This window comes from Theropithecus gelada, chromosome 8 (assembly GCF_003255815.1).
Source record: "Theropithecus gelada isolate Dixy chromosome 8, Tgel_1.0, whole genome shotgun sequence".
Lineage (NCBI taxonomy): Eukaryota > Metazoa > Chordata > Mammalia > Primates > Cercopithecidae > Theropithecus > Theropithecus gelada.
In genome coordinates this window covers 97,310,679-97,337,239 of record NC_037676.1, presented here as the reverse complement: position 1 = coordinate 97,337,239, position 26,561 = coordinate 97,310,679, and the positions used below count along the sequence as shown (strand labels likewise).

At 43.1% G+C, this 26,561-nt stretch overlaps 1 protein-coding gene across 3 annotated transcripts in view; it reads right to left on the bottom strand.

Annotated features, from left to right (window-relative positions):
* NDUFAF6 (NADH:ubiquinone oxidoreductase complex assembly factor 6) overlaps positions 1-26,561 on the bottom strand; it is a 165,202-nt gene that overhangs the window by 69,808 nt on the left and 68,833 nt on the right. The window contains exons 3-4 of one of the 3 annotated variants that reach the window (XM_025393385.1): positions 18,019-18,117; positions 14,048-14,167 (exon numbers count right to left, since the gene is read on the bottom strand). The exons of 1 other annotated variant lie outside the window; for it this stretch is intronic. The gene's annotated coding sequence lies outside the window, so the exon portion shown is untranslated. The remainder of the gene's footprint in view (positions 1-14,047; positions 14,168-18,018; positions 18,118-26,561) is intronic. One more of the 3 variants, XM_025393396.1, reaches the window with a different exon arrangement.

Here is a 26,561-nt window from a genome sequence, read left to right as displayed (position 1 = left end):
TCCACCTCTTGGCTATTACGAATAATGCTGCAATGAACATGGATCTCTTTGAGATCCTGCTTTGAATCCTTTTGGATATATACCCAGAAGTGGAATTGTACTACTTTTTAACTTTTTTGAGGAAGCTTCATGCTGGTTTCCATAGCAGGTGCATCATTTTACACAGAATAAGGGTCCATAGTGTTTTTTTGTCTTGTCTTGTTTGGTTTGTTTGGTTTGGTTTTTTGAGACAGGGTCTCCACCCAGGCTGGGGTGCAGTGGCATCATGATAGCCCACTGTAACTTCAATTTCCTGAGCTCAAGTGATCCTCCTGCCTTGGCCTCCCTAGTAGCTAGGACTACAGGTACATGCCATCATGCCTAGCTAATTTGTTAATTTTTGTAGAGACAGAGTCTCACTGTGTTGTCCAGGCTGCTCTTGAACTCCTGACCTCAAGCAATCATTCCACCTTGGCTTCCAAAGTGCTGGAATTACAGGCACGAGCCACTGAAGTCTATCTTTTTTTTTTTTTTTCCAAGATGGAGTTGCACTCTTGATGTAATCTATGCTCACTGCAACTTCTGCCTCCCAGGTTGAAGCGATTCTCCTGCCTCAGCCTCTCTAGTAGCTGGGATTACAGGCGCCAGCCACCATGCCCAGCTAATTTTTGTATTTTTAGAAGAGATGGGGTTTCACCGTGTTGGCCAGGTTGGTCTCAAACTCCTGACCTCAGGTGATCCACTCACCTCAGCCTCCCAAAGTGCTAGGGTTACAGGTGTGAGCCACCACGCCCAGGCCATCATTTTTAACATGGCTTTCAAGGCCCTGAATGACTGGAAGCTCCCAGAGGCCAGTAGACCCACACATTGGTCATTTCTAACCATGAACCACTGGCTCAAGAAAACCACACGGCCAAGCCCAACATAAATGGGGCAGGGAAACATATTCTTCCCATGGAGCACAGGGCAGGGGAAAGAGTGAGTATTTGAATAGAATCTGACCTACACTTTCTCCTCCTACCCTTTACTCTCCCAAATTTGCCTCACTACTCCTACTCATCATAAACATCTCAACTTAAACATCCCTTTCCCAGAAGACCTTCTCCCCTTCCCACATGAATTTGGCTCCCACTATTTGCCTCAACATGTATTTTTCCTTTTATGAAACTTAATGTGTTGATAGTTATTTATATAATTTCTCTATCTCCTCCAATATCAACGACTGTTGTATGTAAAAATAGTGATTTATAACAATAATCATGTTTTGGTGGCTAAAAACAACTACTGTGTATTCTTTCTCATTATTTTTGTGGGCTGGATGGGCACTTCTTCAGCTTGTCTTACCTGGGCTTACTCATGTAATTGCAGTCAGATGATGGCAAGAACAGCTGGATGGTCCAAGCTGACCTCACTCAAATGATTGGCAGTCAGTGCTGATTGATGGCTGGGATGCATTAGCTCTCCTTCTCCATGCCCACTTATCCTCCAGGAGGTTATAGCAACATCCATCCCTACATGGTGGTCTCAGGGCAGTGTTTCAAGAAAGCATAAGTAGAAACTGCAAGTCTAGACTTGAAAGTTGTTCAACATCACTTCTGCCACATTCTATTGATCACATCAAGTCACAAGGCCAACCTAGCTTAGGAAGTGAAGAAAGAGATTAAACCCCTTACTGGGAAAGACAGCAAAATCATACTGTAAAGGGCATGCTTAAGGAATGGGCAGAATTGTTCCTCCCAACACATATGTTGAAGTCCTAACTTTTGGTGCCTCCGGATGTGACTGTATTTGGAGATAGGGTCTTTGAAGAGGTAAATAGGTTCAAAATGAGCCTGTTAGAGTGGGCATAATCCAACATGACTGGTATCCTTATAAAAAGAGGAGATGAGGTTGCTGACAGGTACAGAGGGAAGACGATGTGAAGACAAAGGAGAGGATGGCCGTCTCTAATCCTCAGAAAAGAGGCTCCAGAAGAAACCAGCCCTTCAAACACCTTGATCTTGGACTTCTAACCTCCAGGATTGTGAGCAAATAGGTTTCTGTTGTTTAAGTTATGCAGTTTGTGGTATTTTGTCACAGCAACCTTAGCAAACTAATACACTTACAGAGGCAGGAGGAATTCTCTCAACCGCCTTTGCAAACAATCCGCCACACCCCTAAGACCTTAAACTCCTTGTGGTTTGGGGTTCTGTTTTTCTTGTACATCACTGGCATTCAGCAAATATTGCCCATTATTAGGCCTGTTTTTTAAGGCAAGAAAAGAAAGAGAAGCCAGAGAAGATGGTAAAGGATCACAGAATTATGAGCGAACCAAAAGAATGTTTGTGTCGTGAACACCAAAGGAAGAGAGAATCTTGGGAATAGATCTTAGGTACCTCAAGGAGGACAGAAACTGAGAAATGGCCACTGGATTTGACAATTATTAATTGACACACCAAACAATTCACAACATGGGAAAGACTAGGATTGGCTGAAGGGAAGAAGAGTGTCAACCAAGGGCCACTTTAAATTCTTACCACATTTTACCATAAGAATATAGACCTATATGTAAACTTTTTTAACATCTTTTGTTTTGTTTTGTTTTGTTTGAGATGGAGTCTTGCTCTGTCATCCAGGCTGGAGTGCAGTGGCACAATCTTGGCTCACTGGAACCTCCACCTCCCAGGTTCATGGGATTCTCTTGCCTCAGCTTCCCGAGTAGCTGGGACTACAGGCACACACCACCACGCCCAGCTGATTTTTGTATTTTTAGTAGAGATGGGGTTTCACCATGTTGGCCAGGCTGGTCTCAAACTGCTGACCTCAGGTGATCCGCCCCCTTGGCCTCCCAAAATGCTGGGATTACAGGTGTGAACCACTGTGCCCGGCCACATGTCATATATTTAAAGACAGTTGAAATTCTCTCTGGGCCCACCTATCCTACCTTCTGTAAGTGCCCACTTCTAATAGTTTACTGTACACCCTCATACATTGCTGGGTAGTACAAAATGGTACGACCCCTTTGGAGGGCAATTTGGCAAAAGCCATCAAATTACAACTGTAATAAATTTTATGTTAATAAAGTTGTTTTTAAAAACTTCAAATGTATAAACCCTTTAGTTATACTCACATACATGCAAAATGACACTATGTATAAGAATATTCACTGCAGCTTTATTTGTTATAGGAAATGTTTGGAAATAATCCAAATGTCTTCCAATAAAGAATGGTTAAATAAACTGTGCTACAGCCACACAATGAAATCTCATGCTGCCTTAAAAAAAAAAAAAGGGGAAAAAAAAAAAAAAAAAGAATGAGGAAGCTCTCCTTGTACTGATATGGAAAGATTTCCAAGATAGATTAAGAGAAAAAAACAAGGCACAGAGCAGTTATATGCTCCGTTTATGTAAGCAAGAAGGTAAAAGAAGGAAATATATTTAATTTGCTTATATTTCCGTAAAGAATCTCTGGAATGATAAGAAACAAATAAAATTGATTATCTAGAGAAAAGGGAGTAGATAGGGACAGGTATGGGATTATTCTAGATTATGTTCTCATTTACATACATAAGCTGATTAGATTCATATAGCAAATCTGAGGCTATTATTATTATCCCCGTTTTACAGATGAAAATTAGAAACCGCTAAGTCACCCCCCCAGTTTACCAATTTAGACAGCTGGTACACATGGAGTCTGATTCTAGCCTACCTCTGCCTGACTCCAGAGTTCATGCTGCAGCATCACTCAAACTGTGGCCTGAGCAAACACAAGCCCCTGGTCTTCAGATTTACGATCTAAAGTAAATAACATCACAGGCAGAATAATGAAAAGTCATAGCCAAACATATTTTAAGGTGTTTATCAAATCAGGGAGCTGGAGATTGGAAGATATTTTTTATTAAGGGAGCTGCTTTTACTAGTGGTTTGTGTTTGTTTCTTTCTTGGTTTCCTGGCTTTTCAGATGTCTGTTTTGGAAGAAATCAGTGGAGGAGGGGAGGGAAAAATGATCTACTTTGTGTGTATATACAGTTCCCTTAGACAAGTCATTTTTTACAGAGGTTTTTGAAGTTTACAGTATACTGCTGTTTAGCTCCAGGACATGATGTCCAAGTAAGTGACTGGAAGTAGAGGGAGGAAAATAAAAGGTTAAGAAAAGTCCCTTCACAAATAAGCCTTCTGCTGTCACTGCTGTCAGGTCTCCTGCATAGGAAGGGCTTATTGTCTGAGCATAAATGGGGAAACCTGGAGTTATCTATCTGTGAGGAAGCTTTGGCACCCAGTTAAATTTCACTCTTTCAAACTTCCCTTGTGTGTCCTAGAGCTTTTCTTTACTAGTTGTCATGAGGAAATCTCATTTGTCAAGCTGACCAACTGTCCATTTTTACCCTGTCATGAGGAAATCCTTTCTTAAGCCAGATTTATTTTCTAAATGGAAATTTCCAGGCCTTGAATGCAGTAGCTGTTGCTCTGGGCAGTCCAGGTCCTAAAGTTCAGTTTTTCAACCACATTTCCATGGCTGTTACTCACACACAAAACATGAGTGGTCCTTCAGAGGGGTTCCAGTTAGAGTTTTTGGGTGACAAGGATTTATTTTTATTTTTTATTTTTGGAAAGGTTTAATGAAAAGAGAGCAGGGAACTCAAGAACCCATCAGAGGAAGTGGAGTGTTCTCCCCTAGAATTACTGTCCTTTTGATTTCAGCTTTTCAGATGTAAATGGCACTCGTTTGCCACGATGTCAATTTGGTCCCAAACCCACAAGTCTTTTCCCAAATGGCAAAAATAGAGAAATAGAGAATGGTTGATTCTCCCCAAGGCTGGTGATTGCTGTCCCACCACAGTGACCTACAATGACAGGACCACACAAAATTGTTGCCCTAATTCCAAACCACCCTATGAATGTGTTGTACTTGTCTTTCAGCAAAGTAGACCTCTCAGCTTGCTCCACAGTCACTCAGGACTCCCGGCATGACTAGACCAAGTCATCATTTTGTTCTGCAGGCCAACCCTCTCCTTGACTCATAACAACTAATAGAAGAGTGAATCTTAGCCACAACACTGATGAAGTTTTTTACGTTAAAACTTTTGGCCAGGCGTGGTGGCTCACACCTGTAATCCCAGCATTCTGAGAAGCCAAGGCAGGCAGATTGCATGAGCCCAGCAGTTCAAGACCACCCTAGGCAACACAGTGAGAGCCTATCTCTACAAAATAATAAAATAACAAATTATTTGGGAGATGGTGCGTACCTGTAGTCCCAGCTACTCAGGAGGCTGATGTGGGAGGATCGCTTGAGTACAGGAGGTTGAGGCTGCAGTGAGCCATGATCATGCTACTGCACTCCAGCTTGGGTAACAGAGAGAGACCATTGGGATGTGCAACACGTGAAAGAGAATTATCACTCTCTTAGTAAAGGAATAGGTAAAATCCCCAAAAGCCCAAGTCACTGTCAACATTAAAATAAGAATCTGAATTTATTGGCTGATAAAAGTTTATTGACTGAGTGAAAGTGCCTCATCATTTTCAGTCAGACCCCTCGTTCATTAGTTTGACCATTGATTCATTATTCGCTCATTCACATTTATTGAGTCAGGCATTGTACTAGGCACTAGGATTATAAAAGAGAACAAGATAAAAATAATCCCTGACTTCAAGGATCTGACAAGCCAGCCATTTGTTCCCTCCCCTCAACACTCTCACCAACTTTAAACTGCTCCTCCTCCCTGATCTTCATCCACAGAGCTGTAAGCAGAGGTACAATTCTGGTCTATAGAAATGCTAATTGTCACTGGAAAAATTCCTTCAGTATATCAGCCTCGAATTTAAGGAATAATTAAGTCTAAAAATAACTTTCATTGTACAGTTTTCAAGTGGTTTTCTTATTTGTAAAAACAATTCATTTGAGCCTCACAACATATCTGGGCTGGGTAGAAATCACTGTTTCATTTTTTTCTCTTTTTTTTTTGAAAAACTTTATCGAGATATAATTCACATATCATACAATTCACTCATTTAAAATGTACAATTAAATGGTTTTCAGTATATGCAGAGTTTTAAATACAACCATCAGCACAATCAATTTTGGAACATTTCATCAACCCAGAAAGAAACATGTACCCATTAGCTAACCTACTTTATGTCCTTAGATTTAGCTATTCTGTACATTTCATGTAAGTGAAATCATGAAATGTATGGTCTTTGTGTCTGGCTTCTTTCACTTAGCATCATATCTTTAAGGCACAGCCACGTTGTAGCACATGTCCATACTTCATTCCTTCTTATGGCTGAACAATATTCCCTTCTGTGGATATATCATATTTTGTTTATCCATTCATCAGTAGATGGTGTATTTAATTTTATAAGTGAAGAAACTAAAGTAATTAAGTGCTTGGGTTGGGACCATTCAAAGCCAGGTCCCCTGGCTCCCAATCAGGGCTCATTCTATTAAATCTACTAGGTCCTATAATTTTAAAGTGCATGTTCATTCCCACTGTCAAAATACATTTGCCTACAACATTTTTAAATAGGGAATGAAACTAAGAAATGCAAATGCAGTGCAGACTAAGCTGCTTTCTTGGTTTGCTGTTGTTATTTGAGAATTTTTCCCACTTTTGAGGGAAAAAAAAGAATTTCAAGAGAGAAAAATAATTCAATTAAAAATGGTTCTTTGTAAGACACAGCCCTCACTGTTGCCCCTGCTCGTTTATCTAATTCTATTTTTCTTTTCTCTGTTGTTCTGTGTATACAAGTCATGAGTCACCAGAACGGGCCTGAGGGAGCTGAGAGAGAAAGAGGGAAAATAAGTTCTTGATTAAAAAGTAGCACATCAGAGGTCAACCACCATCACAGTTCAGCTTCAGTTGCCAAAGTTGTCTCCAGGGATATTCCAAATTTAGAAAACCAATAAAGAAAGACATGGGGATGATAAGCACTGAATGCTGGATAGCTGTTACCTCCCGGTGACAAAGCAATGCATTCAGAGAAGGACACACATGGGGTTTAATGGTATCAGTAAAGTTTTATTTCTGAGGCTGAGTGGTGGATACACCAATGTTAGCAACAACCACACAGTTCAGCTTCAGTTGCCGAAGCATAGGCTCCAAAACCCACAGGCCATATGAAAATGCTGTGAAGTTCATCCTGATTCCTCTCCTCCATCTAATAGCTTTATACACACTTAGATGAGATCTTTGAGAGGTAGGGGAGAACCCTAGTGGAGGCTACTATAGTAAGGATAATAAAGTTGAATAAATTAACTTAGCATTGGAATTAAACACCAGCCTAGTAAGACAGGCTAAGAGGAGGAGGCTGATATAAACAAGAAAACATTGTTAGAACTTACTATGCAAAATGTTACCTTGAGGTCCCAATCTGATTAGTTTTTTGCAATTCATCTCTCGCTTCCTCTTTTTGTCTCCAGCTTTCCTCTCTTCATAGAAGCGGGTGGGGCTTCTTATTCCAGGACCCCAGTTCCCCTAAGCAGCCTAAAACTGGGCAGATCTATTAGCCAGGACTGTCTCTGTCAATAAAGGCTGCTCTTCCAATGCATTTTTCAGTGTGCTAAGATGTAATTCTAAACATACTCTGATTCCCATACATGTTAGCTCCTATTCTAACGTAATGCTCTGTTGTGGCTGGAACATATTGAGTCCCACAAATGAGTACTTGTGGACAACGGACCTCTTTGGGGGAGGGAGCCCCAAGGGAGAGGAGGGAAGAGTGTTTATTCCATTAATGTGTATGTGTGTGTCCCCACCATAATTTCTAAAGGGACTGGAAGCAAGACCTCAAGGCAGCTAATAAAGTACTGGGGAGAACTACCCCTCTGCTTTGGAGGGGGTTGGGTGACCAATGGTATCTGTAAGGGTGGATGAACAAAGTCAATAAAAGTTGTAAAATAATACACATGCTGTGTTATGGCTGCATTGGCTTAACAATTTTAAACTATATGTCTCTGGGGATATTCTAAATTTAGAAAACCCATAAAGACAGACATGGGAATGATAAACACTGAATCCTGTATAGTTTGTACTTCTGGGGGACAAAGGAATGTGTTCAGGGAAGGACACACATGGGGAATCAAGTACATCAGTGAAGTTTGATTTCTGAAGCTGAGTGGTGGATACACCAATGTTAGCATCATCATAATGGTGTTTTTTTTTTTAAAAAAATCCCAGTTTTACTGACTACTAAACATTGATAGGTATAGTCCACATACACAAGAGCTCCTGTAGATGCTCAATTTTTAAATATATATAGTGGCCAAATATGTATAATATAAAATTTACCATTTAACCACACTGGTGTTTTCTTAGTCCTAAGTCGCTCTCATGTGACAGGTAATAGGGCAATAGACTCATCATATCACAGAAACCAAATTAGCTCATATGCTATTTTTCTAGTATGTTTTGAAGTGACTAGAAAGAGCTTTCTCACAAAGAGAAAGCCTTCCTCATCTTTGAGGACCCTAAGGAAAAAGCAGACAACCGAAAACCCGTGGAACTGCATTCTTTTATTAGACTTAGTGGTTTCAAGAACCTCTCAATTTTTCACTATATTAAGCTATTTAAGGAAATTGAGAGTTCAGATGAAAAATTTTGAAGTCATATCTCTTTACGTTTAAAATGATTTCAGAAAGCTACCTCTAGATCGTATTTTTAATTTTGGTGACAATTGTCTCTCCAGGAAGCAAATGTCCTCAAGGACCTTCATGTCTCAGGAGGAAACAGGTGTACCCGGATATAAAGCTGCAAAGGAAGGCCTGGCTGTGTGGTTAGCTGCAAACACCAATAGAGAACAAACTGTGTCAAGATATTTATTAGGACAGTTGTTTTTATCAGGGCTCTACTTGCAAACTTCTTAATGTTTTGAGTGGTCTGCCCTTAACCCTATTTTTTCCACAAAGCTTGTGATGCATGATTTTGCTGAAATGAGATTTTTTAAAAATAGAAAATTGTGTCGGGCGAGGTGGCTCACACCTATAATCCCAGCACTTTGGGAGGCTGAGGTAGGCAGTTCATGGGGTCAGGAGATTGAGACCATCCTGGTTAACACGGTGAAACCCCATCTCTACTAAAAATACAAAAAATTAGCCGGGCATGGTGGCACATGTCTGTAGTCCCAGCTACTCGGGAGGCTGAGGCAGGAGAATCACTGGAAACCTGGGAGGCAGAGGTTGCAGTGAGCCAAGATTGCACCACTGCACTCCAGCCTGGGTGACAGAGTGAGACTGTATCTCAAAAAAGAAAAAAAGAAAATTGTACAAAATTGTATAAAAATATATTGTTGCAGGGTGCGGTGGCTCACACCTGTAATCCCAGCACTTTGGGAGTTCAAGGCAGGCAGATCACAAGGTCAGGCATTTGAGACCAGCCTGGCCAACACGGTGAAACCCCGTCTCTACTAAAAATACAAAAATTAGCTAGGCATGGTGGCACATGCCTGTAATCCCAGCTACTTGGGAGGCTGAGGCAGGAGAATTGCTTGAACCTGGGAGGCGGAGGTTGCAGTGAGCTGAGATCACACCACTGACTGCACTCCAGCCTGGGCGAAAGAATGAGATTCTGTCTCAGGAAAAAAAAAAAAAAAAATATATATATATATATATATATATATATATATATAATTATTGTTTTTCTTTTCTACTTTCTGGGCTGATATTAACCCAGGGGTTATGCAAATCAAAATAGCCTAAATAATCAGGAAAATGCATCATTTTACACAATCTGATGTTCCAAACAAAGAGTCGCATAAGTAGAGTGGCATAATGATGTCATCAAGCACTAAATATTTTATATTATCTCCTCTGTTAGCCTCAGCACCTTGGCTTTCATCAGCAGCTTGTCCTTATGGTTACAGGTTGGCTGCCATAGCTCCAGTGCTCACACCGTCACACAGCTATGTTCAGAGGCAAAAAGAAGTTTTTGCTATAGTGTCTTTTTTTGATTAGGGAGGAAACTATTTCTAGAACTCCCCTTCAGATTTCCCTTCAGGTCCTTTTGGCCAGACTTGGATTACATGTCCATCCCCTAGCTGCAAAGGAGGCTGGTAAATGAGAATCTAGCATTTCCAGCCTTTAGAGAGGAAGGCAGCTCTACCACTAAGGAACACACATTGGGAATGGCTCTTAGGTTGGCAATCAGCACTGCCACCTGAGGCAGGAGGTAACCAGACAGGTCTGTCTGCCAGCAGAACCTATGCCTTTAACCTTTGCTCCATGATGTCACCTTTAAGATTCATCCAGCTCTTAAATTACCCTTCCATCACAAACACTATTATGTAACCACACCCCCAAACTCTACACCTTCTCTCCCATCTGTGTACATGAAGTTCCCTCAACCTGAAATTCTGCCCCTTCCACATCTGCTTTAAACATAAAGTCTACTCTTAATAGATGCCACTCAAACACCACTTTCCCAATAAAGTCTTCCAAATAACTGTGGCTAAGCTTTACAACTCCTTTCTAGTCTCCTGTAGCACAAGGGAACGCCCTGTGGACTCCACAAGTTTGGTGATTGAATTGGACTGTTTTGCTCTCTGAGTTTCAGAAGGAAATGTAATAAAAAACAGATTTCTCTTCACATAATAGAGTACTGGGGGGGATTTGAGTAAAGTGATATTACACAAAAGAGCTACCAAAGTAGTTAACATTATTGGGTTTTTGTTTTATGCTATTTGTAAGCTCTTGCACAAATCATTTAGGTAATCTACTTAAAAATAATTAATTTCATTTCCCAAATTATTTGAATGACTATTTTAACTCTCTGTTTTTTCAACTGTTAAGAACTGGTCTCTGAATTTTTAAACTGCTTCTCAAAATTAGCAAAATTATAATAATTGTTGAACCTAGGTGATGGATACACAGGGATTCAGCACATTGCTCTACTTTTGTGTATGGTCAATACAATTTAAAACTATTTTGGATAGGACCTCTGGTTTCTGCTTCTGCACGTAAGGAGCTTGGAAGTTGCCATTCTATCTTAATAGCAACTACAAAGCAGGACAGGCTGAAAAATCAACAACTCTTCTTGCATCTGTAAGAAAGGTGAGGACACAGGAAAAACTGCTGCCCCCAAGATTGGAGAGACAGGCAAATACAGCTCACTGGAGCAGAGGCTCATGAGTGGAAACCTCCACAGAAACTAGGTCCCTGCCCTAGGGACCCTGATTTGCTATCTTTGAGGTGGACCCTGGAATCTGTGCTTTAATAAGTGCCCCTTGGTGACTCTTCAGTACAGGCACATTTAGGAAACCAGGTGAGTGATTAAGACGTGGACCCTGGACACTCTCTGGATGCAGCCCACCTCGGTTTGAATCTTGGCTCTACCACTCATAGTATGATCCTAGAAAAGTTACTTAATATCCATAAGCCTCAATTTTCTCATTTGTAAAATGGTAACAACCATAGCTATTTCATAGTATTGTTGTGAGGTTCAAATGAGATCATGAAAATGAAATAATACCAGTACAAGATTCGGGGGACTTGATTTAAGAAAAATCGGCTGGATGTGGTGGCTCATGCCTGTAAATCCTAGCACTTTGGGAGGCCAAGGTGGGTGGATCACTTGAGGTCAGGAGTTGTGAGACCAGCCTGGCCAACACAGTGAAAACCTGTCTCTACTAAAAATACAAAAATTAGCCAGGCAGTGGTGGCATGCACCTGTAATCCCAGCTACTCAGGAGGCTGAGGCAGGAGAATCACTTGAGCCTGGAAGGTGGGGATTGCGGTGAGCCAAGATCATGCCTCTGCACTGCAGTCTGGGTGACAAAGTGAGATCCCCTGTCCTAAAAAAAAAAAAAAAAAAAAAAAAAAAAAAGCAAAGATATCTTGATTTTACAATTTTTATGAAACCAAAGGACTACGTGAACACATTGTTAGGGCCCAGGAAACTTTATTAACTTCATGGAAAATCTGCCTCTGAGTAGTTATTATTTTATTTTGCCTAGACTTCATGTATGTCATTCCTTTTAGTTTTTGCAATGACCACATGCAAAAAGTGTTATTTTTACCACTTTAGAGTAGAAGAATCAAAATAGAGGCTTACGGAGATGGTGGTCTGCCCAAGACTACACCAAAAACAGTAGCTGTACAAACCCAGGACTACTATGTTCCAGGGCTCACCCGTACTGTCTGGACCACATAACGAACATGCACACTCTGTCTTTATTAGTCCTCCTTTTAGGTGAATGACCTTGTTGAAGTTAAAGAGAGATACAGAGTCTCAGCTTAGTTGGCTCTTCCATATTACAGTGGGTCACCATGGAGCTGGGACTGTTCTCAGTTTTGAAGCCAGAATCTCAAGGTTTCTATTACATGCATGCTCTAGCAACTAATTGGTTAAACAAACTTGCGAAAGGCTGACTGAACAAATGTAATGCCAGTGTGTTCACGCATAATGGGAGGGTGCCTGCCTGATAATCAGTGCAGTCAAAGGGCTAAACCACAGATCAGAAGACAGCTTGGTAAACCTGGAATCAGAAATAGGAGTTGGGTTTCATGATGAGATAGTTTCATCAAACTAGGCTAATCAAATGAATGGCTATTTCTTCAGGGGAGATACACAGTCATGCATCCCTTAAAGATGAGGACATGTTTTGAGAAATGCATCATTAAGTGATTTTGTCATTGTTCAAATATCATAGAGTATACCTACACAAACCTAGATGGCTTAGCCTACTACACACCTAACCTATATGGTAGAGGCTATTGCTTCTAGGCTACAAACCTGCACAGCATGTTACTGTACTCAATACTGTAGGCAATTGTGACACAATAGTATTTGTGTATCTAAACACATCTAAGCATAGAAAAGATGTATAATTTTTTTTTTTTTTTGAGACGGAGTCTCACTCTGTCGCCCAGGCTGGAGTGCAGTGGTGCAATCTCAGCCCACTGCAAGCTCCGCTTCCTGGGTTCACGCCATTCTCCTGCCTCCGCCTCCTGAGTAGCTGGGACTACAGGCACCTGCCACCACGTCTGGCTAATTTTTTGTATTTTTAGTAGAGACAGGGTTTCACCATGTTAGCCAGGATGGTCTCTATCTCTTGACCTCGTGATCTCCCCTCCTTGGCCTCCCAAAGTGCTGGGATTGATTACAGGCATGAGCCACTGCACTTGGCCAATTTTTTTTTTTTTTATTTTTGAGACAGGGTCTCACTCTGTCACTTAGAGTGCAGTGGCACAATGACAACTCACTGCAGCTTTGACCTCCTGGGCTCAAGTGCCCATCATTGACCAAAATGTCATTATGCAGTGCATAAGCGTACATCTGCCAATCAAATAGTGGTTGAGGTCAGGAATCAGAATATCAGCTCTCTCAAGGAAGCATTGGTCAAAAGGCAACAAATTCTCTCTCTCTAGTTCTCCTTTTTAAAGCAAATCTCCATAAGCATAGTTTGTACTGTTTTGGTTATCAGTGTCTAAAAACATAATTTTACCTGTTTTAGGAAATGTATTGGCTCACATAACTAAAAAAAATCTAAGGGCAGCTCATGGCCAAATTGGGGCCCAAATGATGTGTTCCTTTCCATGTGTTGCTTAATTCTCAGGCTTCACATGGAAGTAAGATGGCTATAGCTGCTGCAGTCATCAAGTTTCAAGTTCAAGTACATTAAGGTTCAAGTACAACATATGTCTTAATCCTTTTCCTGTTGCTATAACAATATACCTGAGACTGGGTAATTTATAAAGGAAAGAGGTTTATTAGGCTCACAGTTCTAGAGACTGGGACGTTCAAGATCAGGCAGTTGCATCTGGTGAGGGCCTCCTGCTGCATTGCAGTGTGTCAGAAAAGTAGAAGGGCAAGCAAAAGAGACCAAATGCAAGAGGCAGCCTTGCTTTATAACAACCCACTCTCATGGGAACTAATCCAGAACCGAGAGAACAAGAACTCACTGCAAGAGTAAGGCATTCATCCCTCTTAACAATCTAATCACCTCTTAAAGGCACCATCTCCCAATACTGCCACACTGGAGTCCAAGCCTCAATGTGAGTTTTGTGTGGATAAACCATATTAAAACCATGGCAATACTGGGGTGGGGGAAAGAGCCTCTTGCAGTGGCACTAATTTAACTGACTTCAATTACTTGCTCACCTTTGAACCGATCATGAGGAATGTGAAATGCTGATTGGCAAGAGACCTGGGTCATGTGCCCTTCCTCTTGAGCAGAGGGTGGAGCTCCAGACACTTCATGGGTTGTTGAAAGGTGGCTGCCTAAACAAATACAAGGTAGGCTTGATGGAGAAAAGGGGGAATGGAGGTAAACAACTGTGTACTAAACTAAGGTTTCATGTCTTATTTATTAACGTACAGTTGACAGGCCGAGCATGGTGGGTCACACCTGCAATCCCAGCACTTCAGGAGGCCAAGGCAAGCAGATCACCTCAGGTCAGGAATTCAAGACCAGTTTGGCCAACATAGTGAAACCCCCTCTCTACTAAAAAAAAAAAAAAAAAATTAGCCGGTTGCGGTGACAGGCACCTGTAATCCCAGCTATTCAGGAGGCTAAGGCAGGAGAATCGCCTGGACCCAGGAAGCGGAGGTTGCAGTGAGCCAAGATCACACCACTGCACTCCAGTCTGGTTCGTCTCAAAAAAAAAAAAAAAAAAAAAAACAAAAAACCACAGTTGACAGTGTTATTTGTGTCCTAACAATAACCACATTCCCGTCACACCTTTCTTGGGATACACCCCAGTAGCTCCTTTGAGCCTGGGTGTCTCCCACAAACTGTTTCTTATGATATGTAACTTCTGCAGTTGACTAAACTCATTCAACATAAGTGGTTCGATTTACCACCCATTATAAAAGGAGAATGTACTCTTTAAAATACATATATACATATAATAAAAATGCATAAAAAACAAAAGACTTTCCCACACATAAGTAAGCATTTATCTCATCACGTAAGCATAAGCACTATTTCTTTTTAGTTTTTTTTTTTTGCTTTGAGACAGAGTCTCACTCTGTAAACCAGGCTGCAGTGCAGTGGCCCGATCTCAGCTCACTGTAACCTCCGCCTGTCCGGTTCAAGTGATTCTCCTACTTCAGCCTCCTGAGTAGTTGGGATTACAGGTGTGCACCACCACACCAAGCTAATTTTTTAATTTTTAGTAGAGATGAGGTTTTTGCCATGTTGGCCAAGCTGGTCTCGAACTACTGGCCTCAAGCAATCCACCTGCCTTGGCCTCCCAAAATGCTGGGATTACAGACGTGAGCCATGGTGCCCAGCCCATTCCAGCCTGTTTTCTATGGATAAAGTTCGTTTTTTGTCATGATCCTTTTTTACATCCTGTTTTACATTGTTGTGATCCTCCTGCCTTTTCCTTTAGCATTATGTCATAAACATTTTCAAGGTTATTACACAGGCTTTATTAATATAATTTCTTTTTATAAAAATATTTGACAAAATATTACAGGAGCAATGTATTTGTGGCAAAATAATTCAAATAACACAGAAATATATAAAGTTAAAAAGTAAAATCCCCAGATTTCAGGAATGTGGACTAAACTCATGCTGAAATCTCCTTCATAAGACCCCAGGAAGAGATTTTTTTTAAGATACAAAAAGAAAGAGAGAAGGAAGGAAGGAAGAGAGGGGTGTGAAAGACAATACAGCCACTTTTGAAAACAAGGAAGGACCCTCTCTCTAAAGGCTGGGCAGCACTCCTCAAGGAAGTGAGGAGATAGGAAACCACAAGTAAGCCAAGAGGCCCCAGCTCCTCACCTCCAGGTGGGACTTGAAGCCCAGGGTGTAGGCAGAGGTGTAGCCCACGTGGCAGAAGGTAAGCTTGGTCAGCCTCTGAAAATGGCCCATGCCATCAAAAAGAGAAAATCTCAACAAAAGTGGGGACTTGCATCTGAGAAAAGAGACTGACCAGAATGATGAGGACCTGAAAAGTAGCGACTTCATATCCTCAAGACAGCTCTCAGTCTTAGCTGCATGCTAAAATCACCTGGGAGCTTAAACAGGAAACAAACACACACTGTTTTGCTCTACTACACTCAACCCTTCTGACTCAAAATGTCTCAGGGCTTATTCTACCCCGAAGAATCCTCCAACTCTTTTGACACCAACTAGGTGTATCACAATTTAATTATGACACTAACTACCTGGAGTGACTGCAGATGCCACAGGTTAAGGGCTCAGTCCCACAAAACTGCCCCCAAACTTCAGATGCCAATTGCAGCTAGTGAGTCCCTAGGTTACCCACACTTCTAACTTGGCTACAAATTGGAGGCGCCCATTTGCTATGATGGCTCACAGAACCCAGGGAAACACTTATGTTTACCTGTGTTTGCCAGCTTTTTTTTTTCTGAGACAGGGTCATGCTTTCTCTCCCAGGTTACAGCAGAGTGGCATGGCTATGGTTCACTGCAGCCTCGACCTCCAGGCTCAAGTGATCCTCCCACCTCAGCCTCCCAAGTACCTGGACTATAGGTGTGCACCTCCAAGCCTGGCTAAGTTTTTATTTCTCATGGAGATAGGGTCTCATTGTGTTGCCAGAACTCAAGTGATCCTCCCACCTTAGCCTCCCAAAGTGTTGGGATTACAGGCATGAGCCACCATGCTTGGCCTGTTTACCAGTTTATTATAAAGGATATGATAGAGAATACAGATGAACAGCCAGATGAAGAGGTACACAGAGTGAGTCCAAACATGTCCTGAGGGTAGCACGCAGATGTGTTCACCAACCTAGAAGCTCTCTGAGCCTTGTAGTCTTATGGAAGCTTCATCACATCGGCATGATGGGTTATTAACTCAATCTCCAGCTCTGCTCCCCTTCCTGGGGAGAACAGGGGATGGGACTGAATGTTCCAAGCTTCTAATCATGGCTTGGTCTTTCTGCTGACCAGTTCCCATCCCAAAGCTATCCAGGAGCTCCCCAAGAGTTGCCTAATTATTAAAAGAACAAATGACCCTTCTAGTACCCAGGAAATTCCCAAGGATTTAGGAGCTCTTTGTCAGGAACCAGAGTCCAAGACCAAATATTAGAACAAATGATGTACCTTGCATCCCTGCCACTCAGGAAATTACAAGGGTTTTAGGAGTTCTGTGCCAGGGACTGGGGAGGAAAACCACACATATGTTTTATTATATCATAATGTCACAGAGCTTTTCAGGGTTCATTGCTCACTACTCCCCAGAACAGATATTCCCTAGACCTAACTGTTGATCAGTGAAATCAGAATTTCAAGTCCAAAAGCTTCAAAAGCAGGAAGCCAACAGTGCAGCCCTTAGTCTGTAGCCAAAGGCCTGAGACCCCTCAGAAGGCCACTAAAGTAAGTTCCAGAGTCCAAGGGCTGAAGAACCTGGAGTCTGATGTCCAAGGACAGGAGGAGCGGAAGCAAAGGTTCAAGTGATTCTCGTAACTCAGCCACCCGAGTAGCTGGGATTACAGGCACCTGCTACCATACCCAGCTAATTTTTGTATTTTTAGTAGAGATGGGGTTTCACCACGTTGGCTAGGATGGTCTCAACCTCCTGACCTCATGATCTGCCTGCCTCAGCCTCCCAAAGTGCTAGGATTACAGGCGTGAGCCACCGTACCTGGCCCAAACATCAGTATTTTTAAACTTCTCAGATATTCCAATGTGCAGCCAAAGTTGATTTCTTGTGCTCAGAAAACTAAAGTAGAGAATCATATCCACAAAATGAGAATGGGTGGCTGTAAAATAACAGCACATTATAATTAGGAAGAATTAGCAAAAGATGATGAAAATAAAATACTTGTAATTTTTGGAAGAAAAAATCAATAATGCTCTGAATATCAGACTAGACATGACCATGAAGGCAGTCCCTTCAGATGCCTCGCCTCCCAGTACTCATTCAGCCTCTTTCCTCCCACCTGCCCCCTCATCCTTTCTCTAACCCAATCCTAGACCCTGTGAATGTAGTTAAAAGAGCATAATAACAACAGTCTTCCAACCAAGAGCAACAAAGGAAGCTTCCAGGAGGCCAGCAGCTGCAGGTCACCAGGGTTCTGCGAATGTGCTCTTTCTAACTGCTATAGCTCCCTGCTGCCTGAGGCTCTGCCGGACTCTGACTCCCAGCATGGGAGACTCACCTGCAACTTTCGTTGAGAGTATATGGGGAGGGGCCCTGGCAGGAGCAAGTTCAGTAGACATCTCACCATACCTTCGTCTCTTTTCTCCCCAACCTCCACCTTAGATTTATAGGAATATGAAATCTGATTAAAATAGCAATTAGGACAGCTTTAAAGGGAAAAATAAGCTCCAGAAAGCCACCTGCTCCATCCCACCCACACCTGCCCTCTGTCTCTACCTGGCCCTAACAGCTACAGGGAGCAAAGGAAGACTTGCTCTATCCCAGGGGCAACGCAGCATTGGAATGAGACAGTGGGGACTGGCAAACACGTGATTTGGTGCAGGCTTCTCCAAGCAGTTATGTTGGTAGGCTGAGAAAGGAAGAAGCAAGGAGCTGGCATTTTGGAACCTCGCAGATCTTAGTTTGACTTCCCGGGCTGCTACTTGCTTACTTGTTTTGGGCCTAGAAGGCCTTGGGTTTGATTCTCAGGTTGACTCTTGGACAAACACCTACAGGTGTGGAAGTGAGCACCACACCTCTAGCTGGACAGGCTTCTGAAGCTGGCAGGCTATGTACTTCCTGCATATGGGGAAAGGGACGTCCTTTGAGACCCCCTTAACAAGGAAAGGCTTGACTACTGACACACTGGGAGCAGATGGACTACAGGCTCCAGGTACCTCTGCCTGAAAGTTCCTTAGCATCTCTCCTGTGGCACTCTACCTCCTGACAGCTTCCAAGCCAGGTGTGATGCTGCTTCCTTCCTCATCAATACAGCCTCATTGTTCAGCTTATTGCTGCCTAAGCTGCCCCAGTTCCATGGGGTTCCTATCTGCAGCATCAACAAATCCTGAGGGCAAGAGCTGGGGAAGGCATTGAAACAAAGGGCTATAACATCCTTCCCTTTTTCTCCATACTGTCTTCAATGTCTTGAAAGCTGGAGAACCATACACCCTTTCCTAAATGCCCAGGAAGAGAAGAGATTGGAAAATGGAGCTCCTGGGCCCAGTCTTGCTGGGGGAAAGTTTCTTTGAATCAGGAAAGCAGGTGATGTAAAGGCCAACTCATGGTCCTCCCTCGCAGGAAGCCATGTCTAGGCAGCTCGTCTGGTCATTATATTTTTCTGTGTCTTCCACCCCTACCACCTACCAGGTCTGTTTTACTGTGTTTTTTCCCTTACAGTAAAAATAATTAAAAAAAAAAATACAAACAGATTCAGCTCTAAGTAGACACCAACCCAACCTGCTGCAAAGGGATGAGGAGATGGTATGGCCACAACAGCTGGTCAGTGTCCTGAATGACCTTCTAGTTCCTGACTAATGGCCACCTTCCAGGGTGGTACGATGTTCCTGCGCTTGAGGACTGGCTGGGTGGCTTTCTGGAGTTCCCATAAAGACATTATTTGTTTTCCTCACTTCCATGAATACCTTTATCTTAGTTGGTTCAGGCTGCTATAATAAAAATACCATAGACTGGGTGGTTTATAAACAACAGAAACATATTTCTCACAGTTCTGGAGGGTGGGAAGTCCAAGATCAAAAATTCCATGTCTGGGGAGGGCCTTTTTTTTTTTTTTTTTAGAGACAGAGCTCTTGCTATGTTGCCCAGGCTGGTCCTGAACTCCTGGCCTCAAGCAATCTTCCTACCTCGGCCCCCCAAAGCACGGGGTTTACAGGTGTGAGCCTCCATGTCTGGCCAAAGGTCACTTTTTTTCCCCTCTGTAGCCCAGGCTGGAATGCAGTGGCATGATCTTGGCTCACTGCAAGCTCCGCCTCCTGGGTTCAAGTGATTCTCATGCCTCAGCCTCCCAAGTAGCTGAGACTACAGGCGCCTGCCACCATGCCCGACTAATTGTTTGTATATTTCATAGAGACGGGGTTTCACCATGTTAGCCAGGATGGTCTTGATCTCCTGACCTCGTGATCCACCTGCCTCGGCCTCCCAAAGTGCTGGGATTACAGGTGTGAGCCACCGTGCCCGGCCCAAAGGTCACTTTCTTTTTTTTTTTTTTTTTTGAGACAGAGTCTGGCTCTGTCGCCCAGGCTGGAGTGCAGTGGCCGGATCTCAGTTCACTGCAAGCTCCACCTCCCGGGTTTACGCCATTCTCCTGCCTCAGCCTCCCGAGTAGCTGGGACTACAGGCACCCACCACATCGCCCGGCTAGTTTTTTGTATTTTTTTTAGTAGAGACGGGGTTTCAACGTGTTAGCCAGGATGGTCTCGATCTCCTGACCTCGTGATCCGCCCATCTCGGCCTCCCAAAGTGCTGGGATTACAGGCTTGAGCCACCGTGCCCGGCCCAAAGGTCACTTTCTGATTCATAGTTAGGCATCTTCTCACTGTGTCCTCAAGGGGGAGAAGGCATGAGGGAGCTCTCTGGTGTCTCATTTTATGTTATTTTTTGAGATAGAATCTTGCTCTGTGGCCCAGGCTGGAGGTCCTATCATCTCCACTTTACAGATAAAGAAAAAATACTGAGACACAGAGAAATTAAGTAGCTTGTTTAAGGTCACACAGCTAGGAAGTGGCAGAGCCAGGATTTGAACCCAGATAGTTTGCCTTCAGACATTTCAGTCCCGATCACATGGTAATTATTGAAGGTTTCTCTTAAGAAATGAGTATTTATTTATTTAGTTAGCTAGAGACAGAGGCTTGTTCTGTCACCCAGGCTGTAGTGAAGTGAAGCTATCATAGCTCACTGGAGCCTCAAACTCCTGGGCTCAAGTGATCCTCCCACCTTGGCCTCCCAAAGTGCTGAGATTACAGGTGTGAGGCATCATACCTGGCTAAGAATTGAACATTATTTATTTATTTATTTGTTTGTTTATTTATTTATTTATTTTTGACACAGTGTCTTGCTCTGTCGTCCAGGCTGCATGCAGTGGCACAATCATGTGGCACTGCAGCCTTGACTGCTGGGCTTAAGCAAGACTCCCACCTCAGTCTCCTGAGCAGCTGGGACTACAGACATGCACCACCATGCCCGGATGATCTTTCTCTTATTTTTCTTCAAGTTTTAGTAGAGACAGGGTCTTGCTATGTTGTCCAGGCTGGTCTTAAACTCCTGAGCTCACACAATCCTCCCACCTTGTCCTCCCAAAGTGCTGGGATTACAGCATAACTGAATTTTTAAATTGTACTTAATTTTATGATCAAATACTCATTTTCCTTCAGGGTGGCCTCTTTGATCTATTTTAAAGATCACATTGTGGCCAAGCACGGTGGCTCATGCCTGTCCCAGCACTTTGGGACGTTGAGGTGGGCAGATCACTTGAGGTCAGGAGTTAGAGACCAGCCTGACCAACATGGCGAAACCCCACATCTACTAAAAATACAAAAATTAGCCGGGTGTTGTGGCACACGCCTGTAATCCGAGCTACTCGGCAGGCTGAAGCAGGAGAATTGCTTGAACCTGGGAGGCAGAGGTTGCAATGAGCCGAGATCCAGCCACTGCAATCCAGCCTGTGCAATGGAGCAAGGCTCTGTTTCAAGAAAAAAATCACATTGTATCTATTCTTTGCTCTCTAAATCTGCCTTGCTACACCATGGACCAAAACACTTAAAGAATAACCTGGTTGGACTTTTCAGAAAGTAGCTTTCTGGGAGAGCTTTCTGACACTATCAGAATCTTTGTTTTTTTGATTTAGCATTTGTTATATAACTACAATTTGATAGGTAAAGGAAGCGAGATGGAGGTAACACTGACAGAAAATTTTAAAATGCAGCTGGTTGATTTCCAGCTACCAATTACTTCATTCTTCAATTTGCAGGTGAGTCAGAATTTCTTTTTTTTTTTTTTTTTTGAGATAGAGGGTTTTTGTTTTTGTTTTTGTTTTTTGTTTTTTTTGCTTTTGTTGCCCAGGCTGGAGTTCAATGGCGCAATCTTGGCTCACTGCAACCTCCGCCTCCAGAATTCAAGTGATTCTCCTGCCTCAGCCTCCTGAGTAGCTGGGATTACAGGCGCAAGCCACCACACCCTGCTAATTTTTCCATTTTTAGTAGAGATGGGGTTTCACCATGTTGGCCAGGCTGGTCTCAAACTCCTGACCTCAGGGGATCCACTCGCCTCGGTCTCCCAAAGTGCTGGGATTGCAGGCATGAGCCACCGCGCCAGGCCCAGAATGTTTAAAATATATGTGAAATATACATAAAAGAATCTAGAAATACAAGGTGTCATTTTGTCATCTCCACCTGTGAGAAACCTGAAAATAGAGGCATTCCCACTGGCCCAATCCTAACACTGCAGCAGGAACCTCCAAGCTAGTCGTTGCCAAAGAGTGGGGCTCAAGAAGTAACCCAAGATGGAAGAAGCCCAATAATCCATCCGAAGTCACTCTGGTGGTTCTGAGCAGAGGCTGAGCAAAGCCACTGTTACACCAAACCACTTATAGCAGGAAGTTAGGCAACAAATATTGTTTGGGAGTATCAGCTTCATTCTATCAATTCTATTAGCTACACCTTGACTTTCATTCCTTTGGAGTCAAGGCCATCTTTACTCTAGCACTGGGGTTTCCGAGAACTCAACTGACAGCTAAGTACGCTCCAAAATTCCCTATTGCCTCTGGGCAGCATCACTGAAGGCCCAGCTGTACGGTCAACATTTACCTTGCAGCTGTGTTCATTTCTGCTGTGATATTTTTGGATTCCAATTATGCTTATAGCTTTTGACGCTTGATTGTTTACTCACACAGAACACTTTTTCGGATCATAGATGCAAGCTCCTCAAGGGAAGGACTTTCTGAATTATCTTTGTACTCCCAGGACTTGGCAGAGAAGCCAGTATAGAATTCAACAAAGTTGTGCTGGCTCCCGCCTCTAACCCTAGCACTTTGAGAGGCCATGGTGGGAGGATGGCTTGAGACCAGGAGTTCGAGACAAAGGCGTGCTGCATGAAAGAATGGTAGCCAGTCTTCCTGTGTGATGCTGAGGGAACATTTTGGTGAGTTTCCCTTTTTCTAGAAATAGGTTCCCATAGGTGAGAAGAAAAGGTATATACAATTTACAATCCTGCTTTTTAAAAAAGTTAATATGATATAGGCATTTTCCTGTGTTACCATAAATTCTTCCCAAGCATTTTTGGTATGTGCTTGATCAATATTCTATTGTATGAATGTGCCATGCTTTTCTAAGCCAGTCTCCTGGTGTTCAGCATTTTGATTATTTTCTGTTATTTTTAATTTTTTTTTTTTTAGAGATGGGAACATGTCACCCAGGCTGGAGTGCAATGGCAAGATCATGGCTCACTATAACCTCGAACTCCTGGATTCAAAAGATCCTCCTGCCTCAGCCCCCTGAGCCACTGGGATTACAGCTGTGAGCCACCATGCCTGGCTATTTTCTGTTATTAACTATTATAAATAGAATCGTGACTAGCTTTTTCATTTGCATTTTGGCTTAGTTTCTTAGGATTCCCTGACCTGGAATTTCTGGGTTAAATGATATGAATAACTCTTTGCTAATTTGGTAGTTGAAAACACGTCATTTTATGTTTTTTTTTTTTTTTTTTTTTGAGACAGAGTCTTGCTCTGTCACCAGGCTGGAGTGCAGTGGCGCAATCTCGGCTCGCTGCAACCTCTACCTCCCAGGTTCAAGCAATTCCCCTGCCTCAGTCTCCCGAGTAGCTGGGACTACAGGCACGCGCCACCACACCCGGCTAATTTTTTTGTATTTTAGTAAAGATGGGTTTTCACCATGTTAGCCAGGATAGTCTTGCTCTCCTCACGTCGTGATCCGCCTGCCTTGGCCTCCCAAAGTGCTGGGATTACAGGCGTCAGCCGCTGTGCTCGGCCCGTCTTAAGGTTTTAATCTGTATTTCTTTTCTTGCTAATGGTGCCAAACAGTTTTCTTTATCTTTGTTTACTAGTTGTATTTCCTCCTTTTCCAACTGTCTGTTCATGTCCTTTGTTGATTTCCTAGTAAGGTCTTAGTATTTTCCTTATCAATTTGCATGAGTTTTTTTTTTCCATTGTAAAGATCCTAAGCCTCACTGTATTTACTGAAAACAATTTGCCTCTTTCTGTGTTCTAGATTTTATTATAATGTTTTGTTATTGATATCAATATATTCTAATTTTTCATAACTTAAGTGTTTTCCCTTGTGCTTTGTTTCCAACTTTAAAATTATTTTATTTAGAAACAGGGTCTTGCTCTGTGAACCAGGCTGGAGTGCAGTGGCACGATCGTAGCTCACTGCAGCCTTGAACTCCCCGGTTCACCTGATCCTCCCGCCTCAGCCTCTTGAGTAACTGGCAACATAGACACGCACCACCGGGCCCAGCTAATTTCCCTTCCAAATCCAATACTGTCCAGCTGCTGACCTTATGACTTTGCAAGCTGCTCTCTCTAAAGTAATCAATGACCTCCTGCTACTTTTCAAATCCAGTGGCACCACTTGACCTTTGGAGGCATGTGAAAGGGCATGCCTCTCCTCTTGCTCTCCTAGGTGGACCCTATTGGTTTTCTCTCCAGAATCATCGGTCCTTTGTCACTGTTTCTCTTTCTCAGTTTCCTTAGCCAGATCCTCCTCATTCTCTTATTTCCAAAGGTTCCAGGTGCTCCAGGGCTCATTCTCCTTTAATACCTATTCCCTAGGTGATTCATCTCATCTAGTCCTCTGTCTTTAAATGACAATTTGATCCTGATGCCTTTCCAATTTCTATTGCCAGCCTCCACTTCTCCTCTGAACTCCAGACTCCAACTTCTTCTGCAACATCTGCATTTGGCTATCTAATAGGTGTCCCAACCTTCACATGGTCAAAATCTTGCTCTCTCAGGTTCATCCTCCGCACCTGAGCAAATGGCATCCTGACCTTAGACAGCCTTATTCTGAAAGGCTTGTAGTCATTTTTGACTCCTCCTTCTGTCCCACCCTAAGACAATCTATCAGCAAATCTTATCAAATATATCCAGAACCCAGTTACTTCTCCCCACTTGCATCAATATGACTCAATCCATGATTTCGCTCTCTCTCCCCTGGGCCACTGCAGTAGAATCCCAACTGGTTTACCTGCTTTTACTCTTGCCCTTTGTACCATCTGCTGCCCACATCGTAGATTTTTAATAGTAAAGTAGATCATGACATCACACCCCTGTGCAGAACCTTCCAGGAAAGTCTCTACCATCTTCTCTAAGTCTCTTCATGATCCCACCCCACCTCTCTGACTTGGTCTCCTCCCTTGTTCACTCAGCTCCAGGCACCTTGGTTGTGTGATTCATGAACGACACCAAGCATGCTCCCGCCTCAGGGAGCTTGCACCTGTTCTTCCCTCTGGCTGGAATGCTCTTCCGCAGATGCCCACATGGCATACTGCCCCGTGTGCCAGGTTTTACCCAAATGACATTTCATAATAAAGGCCTTCCCTTACTCTGCGTTGATTTTCTTCCTAGCACTTATCACCCCTGACATATGATATATGTTTGTTTATTGCCTGTCTCTACTGACTAGATATTGTGGTAAGCAGTCTCAAAGTGGTTCCCCACGATCTGAACTTCCTGGTAATCGTGCCCTTATGTAATCCCCTCCCATTCAGCGTGGCCTGGACTTATTGGCAGTAATTCAAAATAAATAAAATATGGCAAAAGTAATGGGATGTCACTTCTGAGAATGCTTTACAAAAAGACTGACTTCTGTCTGTTTCTTTCCACCCGCAACTCCCAGCCCAATAGAGATGTCCATGTTGCAATGAGCTGACATCTCTGGCCAGTAACCAGCAGGGACCTGGGGCCTGCCAACTACCATGTGAGTGAGCTAGGGTTGAAGGTTGAATCCTCCCCTGGTTGGCCTTAAGATGACTGTAGCCCCAGCTGACATCTTTTTTTTTTTTTTTTGAGACAGAGTCTTGCTCTGTTGCCCAGGCTAGAGTACAATGGCGCAATCTCGGCTCACCGCAACCTCTGTCTCTCAGGTTCGAGCAATTCTCCTGCCTCAGCCCCCAAGTAGCTGGGATTACAGGCACATGCCACCACGCCTGGCTAATTTTTTGTATTTTTAGTAGAGACGGGGTTTTGCCATGTTGGCCAGGCTGGTCTCGAACTCCTGACCTCAAGTGATCCACCCCCTTTGGCCTCCCAAAGTGCTGGGATTACAGACGTGAGCCACCGCGCCCGGCCCCAGCTGACATTTTGATTGTAGCCTTATGAGAGAACCGAAGCCAAAGGCATCCAACTAAGCCCTGCCCGGTTTCCTGACTCACAGAAACTGTAAAATAATAAATACTTGTTGTTTTAAGCCTCTGAGTTTCAGGATAATGCAACAATAGATGACTAAAGGATCTCTGTCATTATCTTTGGCACCTAGAAAAAAACCTGGCACACAGTAGGTACTCAAAAATATTTTGGAATGAATAAATTAATTTCAGAACTTTTTCTAGGAAGATGGTCAGTCTTGCTGTGGATGATGTGGTGTGCAAATGTGAGTCCTGGAACTGCTTCAGCCACTCCATGGTCATTTGTGAGGTCAGCCTGAATGCAGGGCCAACACAGACGGGCATATCCAAGAAAACAGCGAAGTTGCAAAGCCGGAGCCCCAACAAACACATCTGCCCCACCTGTAAATTGTTTTGGCTACT